The sequence below is a fragment of the Bos mutus genome, chromosome 7 (genome assembly GCF_027580195.1).
Source record: "Bos mutus isolate GX-2022 chromosome 7, NWIPB_WYAK_1.1, whole genome shotgun sequence".
Classification (NCBI taxonomy): Eukaryota; Metazoa; Chordata; class Mammalia; order Artiodactyla; family Bovidae; genus Bos; species Bos mutus.
Window position 1 is genome coordinate 99,786,115 of NC_091623.1, and position 20,449 is coordinate 99,806,563.

At 42.0% G+C, this 20,449-nt stretch overlaps 1 protein-coding gene across 7 annotated transcripts in view; it reads right to left on the bottom strand.

The window, feature by feature from the left end:
* HTR4 (5-hydroxytryptamine receptor 4) overlaps nucleotides 1-12,882 on the bottom strand; it is a 205,830-nt gene extending 192,948 nt beyond the window's left edge. For 4 of the 7 annotated variants that reach the window (XR_011464842.1, XM_070374583.1, XM_070374580.1 and 1 more), the window contains exon 1: nucleotides 12,515-12,882. The gene's annotated coding sequence lies outside the window, so the exon portion shown is untranslated. Of the gene's footprint in view, nucleotides 1-12,291; nucleotides 12,399-12,514 lie in introns of those variants that run through there. The other 3 variants (XM_070374582.1, XM_070374578.1, XM_070374579.1) reach the window with 2 other exon arrangements.
* Nucleotides 12,883-20,449: the final 7,567 nt, after the last annotated feature.

Genomic DNA, 20,449 nt, shown 5'->3' on the forward strand with positions numbered 1-20,449 from the left:
TCTATAGGATGCTGGCTCAGAAATTTACTTCAATCAGCTGATCATACTCTCTAAAAGAATTTTGCTATAAATTAGTTTAGTAAAAATTCACATTACTTGTTTATCTAGATGTTTGCTCATTGGAAGAAAAGTTATGACTAACCTAGACAGTATATTAAAAATCAGGGACATTACTTTACCAACAAATGTCTGTCTTGTCAAAGCTATGGTTTTCCCAGTAGTCATGTATGGATGTGAGAGTTGGACTATAAAGAAAGCTGAGAGCCAAAAAATTGATGCTTTTGAACTGTGGTGTTGGAGAAGACTCTTGAGAGTCCCTTGGACTGCAAGGAGATCCAACCAGTCCATCCTAAAGGAAATCAGTCCTGAATATTCATTGGAAGGACTGATGCTGAAGCTGAAACTCCAATACTTTGGCCATCTGATGCGAAGAACTGACTCATTGGAAAAGACCCTAATGCTGGGAAAGATTGAAGGCAGGAGGAGAAGAGGATGACAGAGGATGAAACAGTTGGATGGCATCACTGACACGATAGACATGAGTTTGAGTAGGCTCCAGGAGTTGGTGATGGACAGGGAAGCCTGGTATGCTGCAGTCCATAGGGTCACAAAGAGTCAGACACGACTGAATGACTGAACTGACTGAGACATGTAAGTGATGGTAGTTCACAAGTGCAAATGTGTATAAACCATGAAAAAAAGGTCTGTATTCTAGAAGCTGGACTTTCATTGCAAGTGTTTTTTCTAGGACTTGATGTCAAAATGCTATTTGTGCTAAGTCATCTAGAAAGATTTGGTCTAAATAAAAAGCTGTCTCATTTCCATAGCTGAAAATCCATACAGATGCTGATTCAGTTACACTTAAGGGACTACCATGCTGATATATACAATTAGCATAAAAAATGGCTTTTAATTTTTTTCAAAATAACTAAAAAAATATTCTTCCTAGATAAGTAAACATTTCTTAGCTGGAAACTTTAGTCTTTTTATTAAAAAACTAAAACTGAAAACAGCCCTTAACCAATGAAAGACTATTTAAGAGGCATACTCATTCTATCCTTGGGGGAAAAAATGAATTACAGAAAATGAAAAGGAGGAACATGAACATCCATTTCATGTAAAACTGAATGAAGTATATATAAAGCAGTTCAAGAAATCATATTTTTTATACAGCACATATTCTCTACCACCACCAAAGAATATGATAAAGACACTGATATTACAAGAAACCCGATCCCAGTAAATGTGGATCTGGGTATTTCATAAAGAAAAAGATTCACGGGTCATTTATTTACATATTTACTTTTCTGATCACTTGATTAATGTCCCACTCCCAACACAGTCACAGGTTCTACAAGGAAAGACACAGTGCATGATTAGTATTTCTTGAATGAATGGCATGACATGATATGAAACTTCCACTTGATAATTAGAAAGGAATTAGACTTGTCTTTGAGTTGCCAAAGGGGAATCAGTGGGAGTCTCAAGAGAAGTTTGAGCCACACTGTGAGGTAGGTCATTTAGCACCAGAGCTGTCCAATTATTGACCTGTATGCTTTGGCAAGCAACAAGGTCCATCTCAGTGGGAGGCTCAACAGAAGCCAGAAAACCATCTGTCAGTCACGTTTGAGGGGAAGAGCAAGTCTTGGATGATTCTGAATTCTGATGAAATCCGGGAATGCAATGAAAGCAGAACTAAATAAGAGATTGTTTACTGTACAGCAGTGGTTCTCATGTTTAAGCATGCACAGGAATCACCTGAAGCCTTGTTAAAACACAATGGTTGAGCACGAGCCTCAAGTTTCTGATTCAGTAGGTTTAAAGTGAACAATCTGCATTTCTAATAAGTTCCCAGGTGTTGCTGATGCTACTGTTCTTAGATGACTCCTTAAGGTAGAAAATAGATTTTGCAAGTATGGTTCTCATATCTCCTGGAAAAAGGACAGAAGTACCATTGGATCATGTGGTAAACAATGTGGGGTTTTTTTTGTTTTCTATTTTATTTACTTTTACTTACATTGAAGAAAAGGATTCACAGACAGCTTATTGTTGAGTCCTTCCTGATATTTGGTAATCTTTCTTTTATAATTACAAAAAAAAAAAACAGATCAGAGTCTCACAGTCTTTCGTTTGAAGCACTGCTGTCTTCTGGGGTCCTCCTAAGAAGCAGATCTTGAAGTGGGGGTTAAAGAGATGCACATGCTTGATCTGGCAGTTGCAGGTACACTGGCAGGGAAGTAATGATACAGGAGAGAGGATGAAAGGCAGCTTATTAAGCTACTGAAGCTTAATCCCACTGGGAAGTTCTGGGAAACAATATAAAACATATGCCTGAGAACTATCCTGAACAAGTGGGGAGGGAACTGGTGTCCCGATACTCCCACAGCCATTAGGTATTGCTTACAAGCCATCCACAGGGGGACATGGATTCCTAGGCACCTTCAGTCATTGTGCTAGTAAAAAAGGTTAATTTCAGCAGACCGAGGGCAGCCCTCCAAATATTATGCTGGTTCGTCATTGTAAGTCAGGATGGTATACACAGAAATGGTGAGAGGATCTGCAGGAAAATGGGAGCAAGAGTTGATAGTATCTGCTCCAACTATTTAGCTGAATTTAATACATTGCTTTGTGTGTTTTTTGCATTGTTTTTACAGTTACCTTCTATTTCTTTCAACTTCATACTGGTTTGCACTTATACTTGTTTTTCTTTGTAAAATAAATTTATCTAAGGAAAACTAATTGATCTAAAGAAAAGTGCTATGCATATAATACTCTAAATGCTTGCAAGAGAAGTAATCACAACAGTAGTTATTCCCAAATAACTGAAGTTTGGGAAATGCTAGCATAGCAGTTTAAAGCAGAAATTGGCAGCTTTTTGTTTGTTTGTTTGCTTGTTTTGTTTTCTGTAAAGGGCCATTTAGCAAAGATTTTAGGCTTCTTCAAGCATAAGGTCATCATCACAACTACTCAACTCTGGTGCTACAATGCAAAATCTGCCACAGACAATACATAAATAAATGAGCATAACTGCTTTCCAGTAAAATTTATTTATGGACACTGAATTTGAACCTTTAACAATTTTCATGTGTCACAAAATTATCCTTCTTTAGAATTTTTTCAACAATTACAAAATGTAAAAAAACATTCTGAACTTGTAGGCCAGTCAAAAAACAGGCAGCCAGTCACATAGTTTGCAAGCCCCTGACTCAAGGCATCAATTACCACTACCTCTTTGAATTGCTTACTTTCCTTAGCTTCAGTGGCTTCATCTGTATAATAGGGGCAAGGGTAATACCAATGTCACAAAGTTACTGCAAAAAACAAGTAAAGATGAATACTTAAAAAGCAGGTGCCCAGAGATTTCACAATATAATGTTAGCCAGCTACTCCAGTTTGGCAGTGCCTCAGTCATTGGAGTCTGAATGTTTCATACTCTGCTTCTCCACAAAGGCAGCTAAGCATCTGGGGGCTGATCTTCCCTACTTTGGGATATGGTTACATAAATTATTCCTCTTCTCTATAAAATAGGCCCCTGAAATCTGAGCCTGGAAATGCCCAAAAGGTTTTGTCACCACTGATTTCAGAGGCCTGGAATTGGGAGCAGGTCAAGCTAAAATTTGCATTCCATCAAAATTAAGCTTCCAAATTAGTGTTTTAGATCTTGCAGTATTATGTCGCTGATGGTTGCTGCTGCTAAGTCGCTTCAGTCGTGTCCGGCTCTGTGGGACCCCATAGATGGCAGCCCACTAGGCTCCTCTGTCCCTGGGATTCTCCAGGCAAGAATACTGGAGTGGGTTGCCATTTCCTTCTCCAATGCATGAAAGTGAAAAGTGAAAGTGAAGTCGCTCAGTCGAGCCCGAGTCTTAGCGACCACATGGACTGGAGCCTACCAGGCTCCTCCATCCATGGGATTTTCTAGGCAAGAGTACCGGAGTGGGGTGCCATTGCCTTCTCCTGGTTCTCAAACATTAGAATACTTAAAATCACTTGCAAAACTGAAGGTTTGGGTGCCTCATTCAAAGCATTTCTGAATCAGTAGGTCCAGGAATCTGCATTTTAACAAATGTCTCAGTGATTCTGGTGCAAATGATTCATGGAGAGCAGTTTGGAAAACACATCAAGGTTGGACTGCAATCCACCAGGTGAGCACATCCTTCTGAAATCCTCTTTCATTGTTTTCCTATATCTGTTTAAATACCTCATCAGCTGAGAAACCAAGATTACAGTATTTGCTACGCACACCAAAAGAAAGATCTCTGCCAGCATGTTTATCTCTTCTGTCCCCACTCTTTTCTAATTCTTCTAAACATCTTGGAGTAGAAAACAGTATATACAGAACTCTCTACTCCAGATATCATGTGCTGATTAGCATATATAATTAAGCATGCCAGTGCAATCTCAAAGGACATGTGCTATTTAGAGCTTAGATGTAAATTCTTGAGCAGAATCTGCATCTTTACTGGACTGATAAGATGTTACCTCCCAAAAGGCTGCTGCCCACAGTTTTCTACCAGTAGTTTGCAAACAAACCTCTTGGAAAATGTAAAATTAAACTGTATATTTTAAAGGGGCCCACTTAACACAGATAAGACTTCTAGGGTAAGAAGCAGGAGAAGAATAATGTTTCTGTAACTGATACTTGTTTAACACATACTAAGGACCAAATTCTTCACAAGCATTACCTCATTTCATCTTCATATCATGCTACAAAGGAGTACTACAATTATCCTATTTCACAGATGAGAAAATTGAGGCACAGAAAGAAGATATTATCCAAGGCCACAGCATAGCCCAGACCTTTCAACCATGAAGTTATCCCATGAAGGATCCAGATCTCAGTAGTTCCCCGCCTCAACTTTTGCACCTCAATTTTATTAATTAATTATTTGTGTAGCTTATTAAAACCTACAAGAAAGTCTACTGACACTTGAAGGGAATGCTTTTTTTTAAAACAAAGCCCAACTTTGCTCATAGCAGTATGTGACACTGAGTTCCTCATTTTGCTTCCACAATCTCCAGGTCTCCAGCTGTTCAAGGTAGTTTAGATATCCAGCCCACCTGTCTTGCAGATCTGCTATTACTCATGAAGTTCAAATAAGATAACATATGTGAAAGTCCTCTGAACACTGTAAAAAGTTATCTAAAATGATAATTTCCCAGCCTGTTGTTTCCACAAATTATTTTTAAATGTTGAGAAGGAATAAAAAGTGTATTAGTTCTGCAAAATCATCTGTGTCAAAAATCAGATTTTCCAGAGATTTTGTAGAGCACCAAATCTGCAGATATTTGTGGAGCAGAAGAAACCCTGCTTCTACATGGAAAGTAGGCTGTTTATCACGGTTCAATGCAATGGAAATTTTGGGAGCTTGAGAATCAGATGACCTGGTGCTAGTCATTGCCCTGACACTAAGCAATCTTGAGTGAGTCTTTCTTTCTGCCCTTCCAGGAAATACAATACTGCTTGGTGGTTAAGAAAATGGCTTGGGGGAGTCAGAGCTCCAGTGACAATCGACTGCCTCCTCCTGAATGACTTCAGGTAAGTCACGTCACCTGTCTTGGTCTCAGTTTCCCAGTGATAAAAATGAGAATTAGAAACAACAGCTTACTTTGAAATCATCGAAAAAAATTAATTGCTGAATGGACAGAGGAATGAAGATAGAAATGTGATAGTTTTTAAAAAGAAGTCAGTAAAATGATATTACAGAACCTACTTGGTAAGTATTTGGTATTCACTATACAAGTCTTTCAACTTTTCTCTTAAATATTTTTTTACAATAAAATATTGGGAAATAAACCCCCCAAAAGGCAACAACAGGGTTGTTAGAAGAGTTGAATGAGATATAGAGCTCTCAGCAATGCTCATGGTAAGTGCCTGGCATACTTTAGAAATGATTTACTATACAGGTAGAAGATGGGACAAGACAATAGATTCCTTCAGCTCATACAATCTGTGAGCTAGAGCTGTTCTAGGTGAGCCAGAGACACGACATGCCTGAGCAGAATGAGAAACCAGGCCACATGGTACAGAAACCAGATGGACAGAGAGTGGCCAGGATGCAGTCACAGAAGTATCAGAAACCAGGGTAGAGACAGAGGGAAAGCGTAAGTTGCTCACATATATCCAACTCTTTGTGAGTCCATGGACTGTAGCTGGCCAGGCTCCTCTGTCCATGGAATTTTGCAAGAATACTAGAGTGGGTAGCCATTCCCTTCTCCAGGAGATCTTCCCAACGTAGGGATTGAACCCAGGTCTCCTGCATTGCAGGCAGATTCTTTACCATCTGAGCCACCCAGGGAAGCCCAAGAGGCATGCACAAATGAAAGCTATAAGACCCTACACAGGGAAGGTCTAACATGGGCGAACCTTGAAAATAAAGGCAAGCGGCCATTACTACATGCCAAATTAACGTGCTTCTCTCTCAGCTATCCCTTTGGTAGGAGAAATGCATCGGATTTAGAGTCAAACCAGAGTTCAAATCCAGTCTCTGCCAACTAGTTATGTGACAACAGGAGATATTCACTCAAGCATCTTCTAGATCACTTTTACTAGGAATACTTACCACAGTACAAGAGTGAGCCCTGGCAACCACTTTTCTGCTATAACTTTGGGCCATCAGATCCTTTCTCTTGAGAATTTGAACCAAGAGACACAATCGTGGGAATGTGTCACATTAACTGAAGAGCAATGAGGAAAAGATTGTGAATGCCTGGAACTGAGTTCTCTGGAGATGACCCTCTTCGCATCTTTCCTGGGGTCTAGTTCCTTGATCTACAAGAAGCCCCAGTATCCTTCCAATAAATTTCACTTTTTGTTTAAGCAAACTAATGTGGCCTTTATTATATACAAGAAAATTATATATATTTACTAATACAATTGGGAGCTTCCCTGGTGGCTCAGAGGTTAAAGCGTCTGCCTGAAATGCAGGAGACCCGGGTTTGATCCCTGGGTTGAGAAGATTCCCTGGAGAAGGCAATGGCACCCCACTCCAGTACTCTTGCCTGGAAAATCCCATGGACGGAGGAGCCTGGTAGGCTGCAGTCCATGGGGTCGCTAAGAGTCAGGCATGACTGAGTGACTTTACTTTCACTTTTCACTTTCATGCATTGGAGAAGGAAATGGCAACCCACTCCAGTGTTCTTGCCTGGAGAATCCCAGGGACGGGGAACCTGGTGGGCTGCTGTCTATGGGGTCGCACAGAATCAGACACGACTGAAGCGACTTAGCAGCAACACAAACAAAACCTCATCTCTCTGTGACTGATGGAAAAATAAAAAATGATAAGTGTAACAACTCCACAGCACAGAGTAAATATCCAATAAACATTATTTAAATTGCATCTGAGCTTCAGAATCACTGAATCTTTCTAAGTATTTGGAAACACCTTGTTTAGGTGGAGGATGTGTGATCCTGCAAAAAGAAACACTTGCTGGCAGTCAAAAAGAAGGAAGGGGTTGACTGAGTTTGAAATTTGGTTTTAAAGAAAGTTCTCTGATTGAAATTTAAAACAAATTAATCAGTTACCTATTACTGTTTTGACTTGAATTTCTGTTGGGTTTCTTCACTGGGCTGGTACTGATTTAAAAGGGAAAAGAAGTATAAAGCAACAGGAAACAAAAACTGGATGCAGAAGTAACATCTTTCTTAATCTCAGAAGGACTGGTCAGAATTTATCTGGCAATAGATAAGATTTTAACGTACTTTTTATTTGGATTATCCTGTGAATAATGAGGATTTCTGTCACCCAAATTGAGCAGTAAGTGGAAGGAGGGAACAAGAAAAGATCTAAGATCAGAAATATTAACCCAGAAATACCACAGCTGGAAAAAAAAAAAAAAGGCTTTTCTGAAATTCAAAATAAAATGCTAAGTGAGAGATGTCAATTAGTCCCTATTTTAATCTTGCTGTATTGATTCTCATAAATCCAAATATTTAGTTATCTTAAAAATAAGATAACTTTTTGTTTAAAAAGTCTCAGATAGGTGGGTCATGAGCTTTATTTGGTTATTAGGTCTTAACTACGTTGTTCCCAAATTGTGGTCCTTGGACTAGCAGCATCAGCATCTTCTGGGAACCTGTAAGAAATGCACATCCTCAGACCCTAGCCTAGAAACACTGAATTAGAAACTCTAGGAGCAGGGACCAGCAATCTATGTACTGATATAGGATCTTAGAGGAAAGACCCTCTAAGACCCTCAAAATTGTTAGGACTTGCCTTGGATCTTCAATTGGTAAAGTAATTGGTAATTGTTAAAGTAATCATTCTTACTCTGACTGTATTTAAGGTTAGCCCTATCGATAAGCCTCTTAGTGGCTATTTATATCACATTTATATTTCCATCTTTCCAAATGTATACCACTTTCTACTGCCCCGTAGTATAAAAACAGTAAGCAGAATGGACGAATGAAAGGGCAGGCCAAGAAGAAAACAGAAGGAGGGAACTGATAAAAGTATGGAGACTTTATCTGGGTGATAAAATAGATATCTAAAGTTTAGATAATAGTAAGGACTTAATGTGGAGAAGGCAATGGCACCCCACTCCAGTACTCCTGCCTGGAAAATCCCATGGACAGAGGAGCCTGGTGGGCTGCAGTCCATAGGGTCGCTAAGAGTCAGACCCGACGAGCGACTTCCCTTTCACTTTTCACTTTCATGCACTGGAGAAGGAAATGGCAACCCACTCCAGTGTTCTTGCCTGGAGAATCCCAGGGACAGGGGAGCCTGGTGGGCTGCCGTCTACGGGGTCGCACAGAGTCGGACACGACTGAAGCGACTTAGCAGCAGCAAGGACTTAATGGGAAAAGAAATGTTTCATCCATTGTTTGCTCCCTCCTGCCATTCTTCCTTTCCTCTGAGCCCTTCTCCCCTAATTTAACCAAGGCTGCCACCACCTCTGTCACTCTGCATATGCCTTAGAGCTATTTCTGAATACCCTCAATTTCAAAGAGACAGGAGAAGACATAACAGGGAAGAAGTCAAAATACATCAACCGAACACAAATATCAACCTCACAGTTTCTAACTTACCTAGAATCAGACTTGATTCTACAATTGAACTACACCATGTTTAAGATCCTTTCTACCCTGTGACATCAAGATCTCATTCTCAAAAGGCAGTTTCATATGGAGGTTCAGAAGAAAGACTCTGGAGCAAACAGCCTAACCCCAGGTTCACCGCTTTACAGCTGAGAGAACTTGGGCATGCTATTCCACCTCTCCATTTGAGTTACCTCATCTCTAAGATGGAGGAAATAAAGTATCTCTCTTAAAGGATTCTTAATGTAGATTAAATGAGATTATCCATGTAAAGCATTTAGAGCTGTGTCTGGCACATAATAAGGGCTGGATTAATGTGCGCTATTAGGATTATTACTATGTTGTCTCTAAAACGTTTCTCAGCCTTTAGCAGCATCTTGAGCATTTCCAGACATAGCAACAAGGCAGTGAGAAACCAGGAGGTATAAAGGTAAACTGTGATGGTGGCTAAGTTGGAAGTGCGTGGGAAAGCAGCTAACAACACAGCATTCCTCTGTCTATTAAAATACTTTGTTGTAAGGTCTTTCTGTTCAAAGTCCCAAGACTTGTGTTTGAATTACAACAATTGTTTTCAATAGGTGCTGGAGGGGGAACTTTGTCCCCAAAGGAGGTACTAGTAATATCTGTAGATGTTTTTGGTTGTCACAACAGGCAGTTGCTATTGGCACCTAATGATAGCAGAGATGCTGCTAAATATCCTACTATGGGCAAGCTAGTCCCTCCTGACAAAAATTACCTAGCCCACAACATTAATAGTACAAGAGGTTTGAGAAACCCTGAATTACAAAGTTGTTTGAAGTTACTTTAATAAGACTTGGCACTTTTTTAAAATTTTCAAACAGGCAATAGTATGGAAGATTCTGGCACTTGATGGGAGGCGGGGATAGGTGACCTATAAGGCCTTTTCATCTCTAAGACTTGATGTGTGCGGTGGACTCTCAACCACAAAACGAAGGCAACAGTGCGTTTTCATTGTTTTCTCTTTGCCTAGTTCTTTTCCCCGAAGATAACCTGAATTTTTTTTTTTTAAAGATGGTTGGATACTGGAAGGTAACCATAAGGTATTAAAAGTTTCTCACAAAAACAAAGAACATCAATGATAAGCAGAGAATTTTAGAGCTGGGAAAAACCTTGGATATGATTTAACAAATAAATTCTACTTGAAATCTTCCATTTCATTTCATGGATAAAGAAAGTGAGATTTAAAAAGACCAAGAGATTTGATCTAGATCACATAACACTACAATCATCAAAAGGTCCAGATTCTTCCAAAGAATTTATTTATTAGTCACTGATAATATCAAGGTACTCCTCTATATGCATTTATTTTGCATTTTTTCAACGATTACAGCCTGTATCAGTCTCTATCTCTGGAAATCCCTGAACATGGGTTTCACCTGATTAGGTGCTGGCAGTGAGATTAAAAAACAAACAAACAAAAAAATAGGCTCAATAGGTATTGAGGAAAAATGAATAAGACCTGCCTATTAATTAAGCGATGGCTGCTACTGGTGAATAAAGAGGAGAAATAAAGAAGTGACTTTGGTTCCAGTCACAGTGACTTGGAGGATGGTGATGGTTCAATAAAAGATAGGAAAGTCAGGAAGAGGTCTGGGCTGCAGGTCATTTACATTGTGTTTTAGGTGCTGTTCTTCAGTCTGTGAAGCTGAAGAAAGAGATGAGGGGATGAACAGTGTTAGGGAGGTTTGGAAGAACTCAAGTGGAAGAAAAGTATTCAGTTTGGCGGTTACAAGGCCACCATGGCCCCTAGAAGGGGCAGCTTCACGGACAAAATCCAGATAACTCAGAGGAACCAAGAGCATCACTGTCCTCTGGGCCTCAGCAAGTGCTGAACTGAACACTCCCTGAGGCCCCCGCTTGTCTGATGCACTACAGTTCTCCTGGAGTTTAAGTGATGACCCATTCAGCTGTACAATAATAATTATAATAAAGACATTTCCAAGGTGGAAAATGATACAAACACAGGAGTGAGTTTAGGGTAAGGGTGGCATGGAAAAAATATACATAAGACAGAAAAATGACGCGAGAATGATGCAAATACTTTTTACTCTTTTTTTCCCACACTCATCATTTCTTACTGGAGAGCTGCTCCTCAGAACTCCATGAGTCTCATCCCATGTCCTGACTTATTCCTTGTTTCTAGGGCGCTGCATCCATCATCAGTGTCCTTTCCCTTCATCACCTGGGCTTACCAGCAGCACATAGCAACTTCTCCTACCTCATCAGTGAGGCTGGGGTTTCACACAGGAGCCTAGGCAAACACCACCCACCACCCTCAGAGTCACCCACAGCTTTCTGACCCATGGACTCCGTCGCAGTAATATTAAGACAAGAAGAGCAAACTAGCCTAAGGGTCTTTCCATCAAAAGCCATTGTTTGAAGAAAAAAAAAAAAAAAAAAGCCATTGTTTGGGTCATGCTGAACCTGTACCTTAAACATTTTTTATCCATTTTAACGAACCAATAGGAAGCCAAGCCAATGTTTTCTCAACATTGAACTCTAGGAACATGAGTTCATGCCATGATTTCTCCACCTCTGCCAGCCACCACTTCCCTGTATCAACAGCCACTTCTTCCAAAGGGGACTAACAGCACAGTGCCAGACACTGGGTAGCAAGCTGAACAGAAAGGCATCTTAAATTGCGATTGGGATTCTGTGAAAGACAATTGCAGGAAGCTAACTCTGGCAGCCACCACCAATATTTCATGCAGTACAGCGTGCCCACACACTCATGGTCACTCACATACACAGCCACACAGCCAGTTATACACGCTGGATATGCGTATCTTGTTATGCACAGAGAGAGTTAGACAGAGCCCACTCTCTCCGTTATGCATCCAGTATCATCCATACTGTCCCCACATGTACCCTGTCACACACACACACGGTTAGACGCACAGCCTATGCTATGTCTCTCTCTCTCACACACACACATACATACACACACACGCACACGTTATACTACCTTACAGAGTCAGCAAAGACACAAGCAGTTTCTCAAGTACTTACGTACCCAAGTGCAGGGCATGAGCCCCAACCCTAGTGGTCCCATGCTGAAGGCATGTACTACACAACCAGCCAGCCCACCTACAGTCTGAGTCGCCACGCAGCCCATCCCTGAGCTAAAGCCAGGTCCCAGGAATCCAGAGTCCCCAACCCGTCCCCGCCGCGCCGCCGCGTCCCCGCGCACGCTTGGGCTCGCAGGGTTGTGACCCGAGGGCCCTCGCCGCACCTACCCTCGGCAGAGGCTAGGGAGCGAGGCGCCCGGCGGACGGGAACGGCCACCCCTCGCCGCGGAGCCGAGCTTCTGCCGCCGCCGCCGCCGCGCTCCCAGCCGCTGCCTGCGCCCTCCTCGCCGCCCCCTCGGGTGCGGGCTCCAGCCCCCGCGCTGGGAGGCCGGCGAGCGAGAGGCACCGGCCCGCATGGGGCTGCGGCGGAGAGCCCCCAGCCCCGGCTCACCTGAGCGCGCCGAGCATCGTCGTCCTCTCGGCTGACCGACGGTGGCTGCGCGGGCTCAGCAGCCCCCAGCCCGCATCCTCCCTGCGACCGCCCCCTCCGGAGGCCAGGGACGGCGGGGGCGCGGCCGGGAGCGCACGGGAGTGGGCGCGGCGAGGGCCAGAGGGACCTCACTCCTCGGGGACGAGCCTGCGGGCGCCTTCCCCGGAGACCGCTGCCCAACCGAGGAAGGTAGTCCTGGGCTCACTGCTGGCTCCTGGGTGACCTTGGGCAAGTTGATTAACCTCTCTGAGTACCCACTCCTCTAGCGAAAGATAATAAACGTGAAAAGGGTAGGTGCCTGTGGTGTCCGTTCCAGGGGAAATCTACAGTCTACTTCCTTCTCAGCCTCTGACTCCGCCAGGGCAAGGTTAGTTGGGAGCAGAGTTCAGCGTGAGACCCGTAGTCCCTTAGATATAAGGCATCCAAGTTTTCCGGTCAGTGTTTCAACTGACTAGTCTTCCCAAGTGACCCTGCCAATACTAGTTTTGCTTCCATAATCTGGAGGAAGCCTATTCTGGCTTTATCAGTTTGTGACCTTGAGCGAGGGGTTAGACAGAAGACTAGCCCCTCTGCTCCCATACGTAAAATGGGGACCATAAACTCCCAGTTGTGTTGAGACTTACCAAAGCTCCTGTGCGTCACTAGTGCATAGTAATATCTGTGAGGAATCGTGACAGAATGAGAAACATTTTTCCTCAACACGTCTTTCCAAGGCCTCCAATTCCAGGGACAAACCATTTCAAGAATTAAGTCATTTAGGAAGGGAAGGGGAAAGTCTTCCTTTAGTGAGACAGGTTGGGGTGGAGGGGTGGGGTGGGAGCTGGGGAGGATAGGGGGAGGGAAGTGGCAAGGGCTATTGCTAAGATAATTCACCCCACTCCTCCACTTCCTGGACCACACAGTCTTCGGGGAAGCTTGACAAAACAGAGGAGCTGTGATAGTAATTAACCTCCGAAAGCAAATAAATCTTTCCAGACAATCTTAAAAATTATTAACTTACAATTGTGAGCACACCCCAAGTGAACGGGAAATTTAAATTGACCAACAAACTCATGCCAGAAACCTTTGAGCTGGTCCCTTTCTAAGATTCTCTCTGTTGATACTCCTGTCTCTTACTTCCTCCCTTTGCCAACCTGGCCCATCTTAATGGTATTTCTTCCCCATCTTACTTGTACACTTTCTCTCACTTGTATCTCTCTCTTCCCATCTCCCCCTCTCCCCACCCCAGGTGTCTCTTCTCTACCTTCTTTGTGCCCTGTCTCTATCTCAACAGATCTCACTCTCAGTCATTCCCATCCATGGTTTCTCTCCCTGGCTTGTATGTCTTGAATATTTATTGACTATACATCCCCCATTCAAAATTTGAAAGTGGAAAAGTTGTCAGTTTTTTCTCTAAAGATCGAAACTTAAATTTACCACTATGTCACTTCCCTAAACCAAATATTCCTGATGAATGACACCATGATCCTCACACTCATGAGAGTGCAAAGCCTGATTCATTTCTCACAACTCTACTTCCCTCCCCTTTTCCCCAGTTTCTGGTCAATCTCTTCCCATTTCCTAGGGAGTCTCTCCTTACTCTGCCACAGGCAACTGTTCTTTCCTCCTCTTCCCATTGGACCAAATCAAGTGTAAGTTAAGGATCTTGAGATGAGAAATTGTCCTGGTTGCAAAGGTGGGCCTTTAGAAGGCTCCATGAAAGTAGAAGTGAGAGACAGAAGAGGAGGTCAAGAGTGATGCAGTGTGAGAAGGACTTGACCAGCTGTTGCTAGCCTTGAAGGAAGAAGAAGGGGTCCCATGCCAAGGAATGCAGAAGCTGAGACATGGGGCAAAGAGATTCTCCCTGAGAGTCTCCAGAAAGGAAGGTAGCTTTGAAGATACGTTGATCTTAGTGCAATAAGACTCATGTCAGATCTCTGCTCTAGAGAGTTGTACAATAATAAATTTGGGTTGTTTTAAACCAATAAGTAATTTTTTGGTATAGGTAACAATACAACAGGAATAGGTAACTAATACAACACTGCTCTTTTAGTTATGGTGTATGTGTTAGTCGCTCAGTCGTATCTGACTCTTTGCAAACCCATGGATTGTAGCCCGCCAGGCTGCTCTGTCCATGGAATTCTCCAAGCAAGAATACGAGAGTGGGTTGCCATTCCCTTCTCCAGGAGATCTTCTTGACCCAGGGATGGAACCCGGGTCTCCTGCATTGCAGGCAGATTCTTTACTGTCTGAGCCACCAGGGAAGCCCTTTTTAGTTATGGAGAAACACACAAATGCCTTGTCTTATTATTAACAGCAACCCAAGATAGCACCTCTTTTCAGTCATCTTGGCATACCCAAACCTTGTGTTTCAAGCAATCTGTCCCCTGAACATTTGTTTTTCTTTTCGTGTCTGTACCAGTGCCCACAGTGTTGTTTCCAGAGTGCCCTCCTCCAGATGCTGCCTGACCTACCTCTCTTCAGTGCTCATGGATTCCATGGAGCTGTTTGTGATCTCTCCCTTCTCTGATTCTCCAGAACTCTGATTTTTCAAGGTATATTCCATTTCAATTGGTGCTTTCTAAGCGGAGAGAAGGGAACAAGAGAGAAGAATGGAGTTTACATGGAGGTTGAAACTGCTCCAGGTTCTCTCTTCCCACAAAGCTGTTTTCCTCTCTCTGCTGCAGCAGTTACCACCACACTGTGTTACTATGAGTTATTTATCTGTTTGGCCACTGGATGACGAGTGCCTCCAAGGTGGACACCACGTCTTACCTCTGTTTCTGGGTCTTAGCCCCTAGATCTATGCTTTGGCCACTGGATGGTGAGTGACTCCAAGGTGGACACATCTTACCTCTCTTTCTGTGTCTCAGCCCCTAGATCCATGCCAGGTACACAGTAGGGATTCAATGACTATTTCTTGAATGAACAGATGATGAGAACAAGTGCAATGTCTGGTTGTGTTGAACAGACAGTACTATCAATAATTTTTTCTTGCACCATTTGTCTCTATTTAGTTGGGCTGGTCAATTGAAGCACCTCAGTTAATGCGCTATGGTTTTAAATGGCACTGCTTTGATGCATAGCTTAAAACATAGACTTTTCTTTCCTTTTCTTTATTTGTTTTTGTTTTGCTTTTTCTAAATAAGACTTCCACCATTAAAGTTTCTTTTTATCAGCTTTATTTAAAAGGTGCTACTATTATAAGTAAAATTATTATAATCATGCAGGCTCTTTGCCCCAACAATTCTACTACTAAAAAGGTATCATAAGGATAATAAGCCTATTACATATTACATATGTAATATTACATATTACAATAATGTTTACCTAAGAGCATGTTTAGTGTGGGATCTTTTATAAGATTAAGAAATAGCCCAAATATAATGGTACTGTAGTAATGCGTAGTCACCCAGTAGGGTCCGACTCTTTGCTACCCTATGGACTGTAGCTCTCCTGGCTCTTCTGTCCATGGGATTTTCTAGACAATAATACTGGAGTGGGTGGCCATTCCCTTCTCCAGGGGATCTCCCCAACCCAGGGATCGAACCCGGGTCTCTTGCATTGCAGGCAGATTCTTTATCATCTGAGTCACAAGGAAGTCCCCAAAATGTGATGGGGGGTTATCTAAATAAATTATCTCCACCATGAGATACCATTCAATTATCAAACATGATTTTGTCAACTGATATTTATTATATAGAAAGATGTTTGTGAATATTTTTATATTCTTTTCTATGTTTATTTTTATTTTCTAGCCACCATATAATAAGCTTATATTTAAAACTTAGGTTTAAGCAAAACTAATACAATTATGTAAAGTTTTAAAATAAAAAAATAAAATAAAATAGTTTTGCCTCCAAAAGAAAAAAATTGCATAAAACTTCAATATGTTTTCAAATTCCAAGAAAACTCATCTACAGATGAGATTCAAATTCTCTGACTATGACAAAAGCAGGGGAAAATCACAAAGGCTTGAAATATAACTCATTCCATTAATTCATTCACTCTAGGAACATTTATCATACCATCTCAATTAATGTCAGCAAGCAACAGAAAAGGACTCTAGAAAAGTTAAGCAAAAGGGAAATTATTGGAATGTTATTTAGGGATGCAGAATTGCTGAGATTCTGGAAGCCAGGCTTAGAGAAGCAGGCACCAGGAGAGCTCCAGAGAACCAAAAAAGAAGAAAGTTAAGCCCCTGGTTCACAGAGGAACTCCATCAGGACCATGTGCCATCCCTCATGAAGCGGTGAATGGCCTCTACCAGTTCTCCATCCTTGACTCACTCAACCAAATCCAAAGTTACTGGTAAACACACCACACAGGCACAAGTTATCTTTGCATCTGCTCCTTCCCCTGTTCTGAGTCAGAGAATGAGGAAGGAAATATCCAGTCCCTCCACAAAGACTACAAACAGTAGGGGAAATTTCATATCCCTGGTAATTTGGGGGTATTGTTAGGAAGGCAGAATGGAAGTTGACAGCCCCCAAATAGTAAATGATCACTCCAAGCCCCTGAGATGTGCCAGGCATCCTTCTAGACTCACTTTCCCTGCTAGGAACCTCTGATACAGAAATACCACTAGGGGGAGATTTAAGAAAGCTTTGATTTATTATTTCACTTATAAACTTGAAAATGTGAAGATTTTCTATTGTTAATTTCTTCTAGTCTGCAGGAAAAAAAAATACTATTTTCTTCTTCTAGTTCTCCACACTTTGCTTGGCTGGTACAAAAGTCCTTTTATGTATTTACCCCGTAGGAGCCTACCACGGATTGAAGTATCTTCTCAGCAACACAACATGAGGGTTATCTTCAAAGTTTCAAAGCTTGTTTTAAGTTTATTTGGCTCTGGGTTCCTTAGCTGCAAGGTGTAGGGGTGTGTGTGTGTGTGAGAGAGAGAGAGAAGGAGGGAGGGACAGAAAGGGAGAAAGAAAGTAGGCAGAGAACAAAGAGAAAGGAACAAAGAAGATAGAAATCAAATTCCAAACCTAAATTACTGAAATAAATCAATGCTTCTCTTGAACTCACAAACTCGAAGTCTGCATACCTTCCATCCACTTAAGAGCTTCTAAAAATTTAAACAGTTGAACAAAGAGTTTTAATGCAGCTGCAAAAGAATGGAAACCAAACTGTGAATACCTTTCCCGTAATGAAGCCAGGGTTTTTGCCTTCATTTTAATAAACACCACAGAATAAATAAGACCCTAGAACAAGACACTGTGGCATCATCCTATGTCAAGAAACAACTTCTAACAAAATCTCCTCTAAATTCAGTTGAAAGTGGAGAAACATTTGCAATTTGTTGTTGGTAAGAATCAAATCTCCCAACAGAGGGTTATGTTTATTCTTACTTTGCTACACACCCTGGAGTGTATGATTATCTCCTAGATCCCCTAACCCAAAGCAGACCTGTTGAGAAGGGTTTGTTGCTCAGGCTCCTCAACTCAGTCTCCAGGAAGGTTTTGTCTTAGCTTGCTTCCACTTCTAGCCCAACTCACACGCTCTGCTCTCCCACTGTATTCTAGCCATCCTGGGCTATTGTGTCTAGTCACGCATGGCTCTCTGGCCTGGGCACCTTTGCATTGACTGTTTAATAAACCTGAAATGCTTCTCCTCTGGTCCGGCCTTTTACAGAGAGGCTTCCCCTTGACTGGCTGTCCCCATCCCATTATTTTCTGTTGTGGCACTCTGCGTATGTCACCTACAGTCCTCGTCTCACTCTGTAACTAATTCATTGGCATATTTTTTACTTGCTTACTCTCTGCCTCTCCAATAAAACATAAGCTACTAGAGGTAAAAGACTCTGAACTTCAGGAAGAGCCTGGGTTAGAGTGGATACTCCTTGGTATCCACTCCCGAAATATGAACGGGACACTAGAATTTGAGACTGTGCTTTCCTGTGAGTCAGAGTTGCCCAAGAACGAAGGAGACCAAAAGAACCCATAACTCTGTGGATGAAAGGATGATCACTCACTCCTGTGAGAGGATGTGGCTTTGGGAGATAGAGACTCGTGTGTGGGAGGGGCTGTTAAATGGAAAAGGTGATTTAGATGCTCTGACATTATGCCTGCAACTGAAAGCAGATGACGATCCAAAGAAGGAGGTGAGAAGCTTCAGGTTGCTTCTAACTAGGAAAAGCTGCCCAGAAGTCAGTCTATTCCAAAAGGGATTAACAATATTAAGTAAGAGAGTATGAGACCACAAAAATTCAAAGACAGGCTATTCTTAGTAACTTGCTACATGTCAAAGTCTGTTATGAACCTGCTTTGAACACTGAAAAGCTGGGTGCCTGAATTAGCAGAGAACAGAGGCAAATAAAAGTAGCCAAGCAGAGTTATCATGTCCAGATAAGAGGCTCCTGGCCCTTTTTTGTGCTTTGCTGTTCTTTGTCCTCCAGTCATTCTGATATTGTTGGGTTTAATCTATTTATGGCCATTAACTAATCCATGTTTTATTATTGATAAAAATCAAATAAATGAATATTTAGTCTTTGGGAAGGAAAACTGGAAAATAAAACTTTCCAAGAACAGCCAAGTCATAAGAAAAACATCATAAGTGTGATCTGCCAGGTAAAACTCTGATGCAACTGAAATTGTACAACTTATTTGAAAATTTCTATGTAGTAAAAATTTACTGGGATTTTTTTTTTTTTGGTGTGTAGTTCTGTGAATTTTAACAAATTTATAGAGTTCTGTAACCACATTCAGGATATGGCAAAACTAAATTTTAATATGGACAAGGGTAAATTTTAAATATTATATTTAGTGGGATATTTTTAACTAGCTTTGGCTAATGTGAACAAATCTCTTCCCCCTCCACACTGCTCATCCTTCCCTGCCTTATATTAGTTTGTCCCATTCATGAATTTGGAAGCTTTTCCTCTGTAGCTAGAAGATGGGGCTCTGATGAGGGCAGAAGCTACAGTGAAAAGAAGAGAAAAATGGAGGATATGGAGTGGCCTCTCACCCCACCAGATTCCTTGGACTGGTTTGAGTTGTAGCAAGAAGGGATTGATTAGAAGCAGAAACCAACAGGAGCCCTCAGGAAGGATTTGAGAGAGGCTGGGCACAAGTCAAGACCCTGTGTTTAGGATTCAACTAGTAAAGCAGAGCTCAGACCCAGGGAGGAAGCCTGTCTGTCCTTGTACCTGAAGAGGCAGGTCATTCAGAACCAGACCCCTTGGCACAGACGCTGGCAGTCCCAGGAAGGGTAGAGGCAGCAAGGACCTGTCACCAAGAAGCGTAGAAGGCTATAGAAGTGGTCAGAGCAAAGAGGGACAAGGTGAGTATGGATGAGATCACTGGATTCTAGGTATTTGTGTGGAATCATTTTGGGGTCTCCCACAGATAATAAGGTGGCACTTACAATATGATGGTTGGGCTTCACTGGTGGCTCAGATGGTAAAGAATTCACCTGCAATGCAGAAAACCTGGGTTCGATCTCTTGGGTTCGGAAGATCCCTTGGAGGAGGGCATGGCAACCCACTCCAGTATTCTTTCCTAGAGAATTCCCATGGACAGAGGAGCCTGGTGGGCTACAGTCTATGGAACTGCAAAGAGTCGAACATGACTGAGCAACTAAGAACAGCACAGCACAGCACATAACAGGATGGTTAGTGAAGGATTTCAACTCTCATTTTATGTTTAAAGAAGGGCTACCTGCGTAACTAGGGGGTTGGCTAGGTGTCCCAAATATCTGTTTCACAAATGATTTACTAGTTTTCTATGTGGTAGGCCCTATGCTCAACTATGAGAATATGGTGAATAAGATAAGAGGATGGATCCTTCTTTTCAAAGCACCCAGAGCCAATCAGAGGAGACAGGGTTGGGCACAGATAATTTCAACACATTGTAAATGTTAATAAGGTAAGCATAGGTGGTAAATAGAGCTCATTGTATTTATTATTGCTATTAT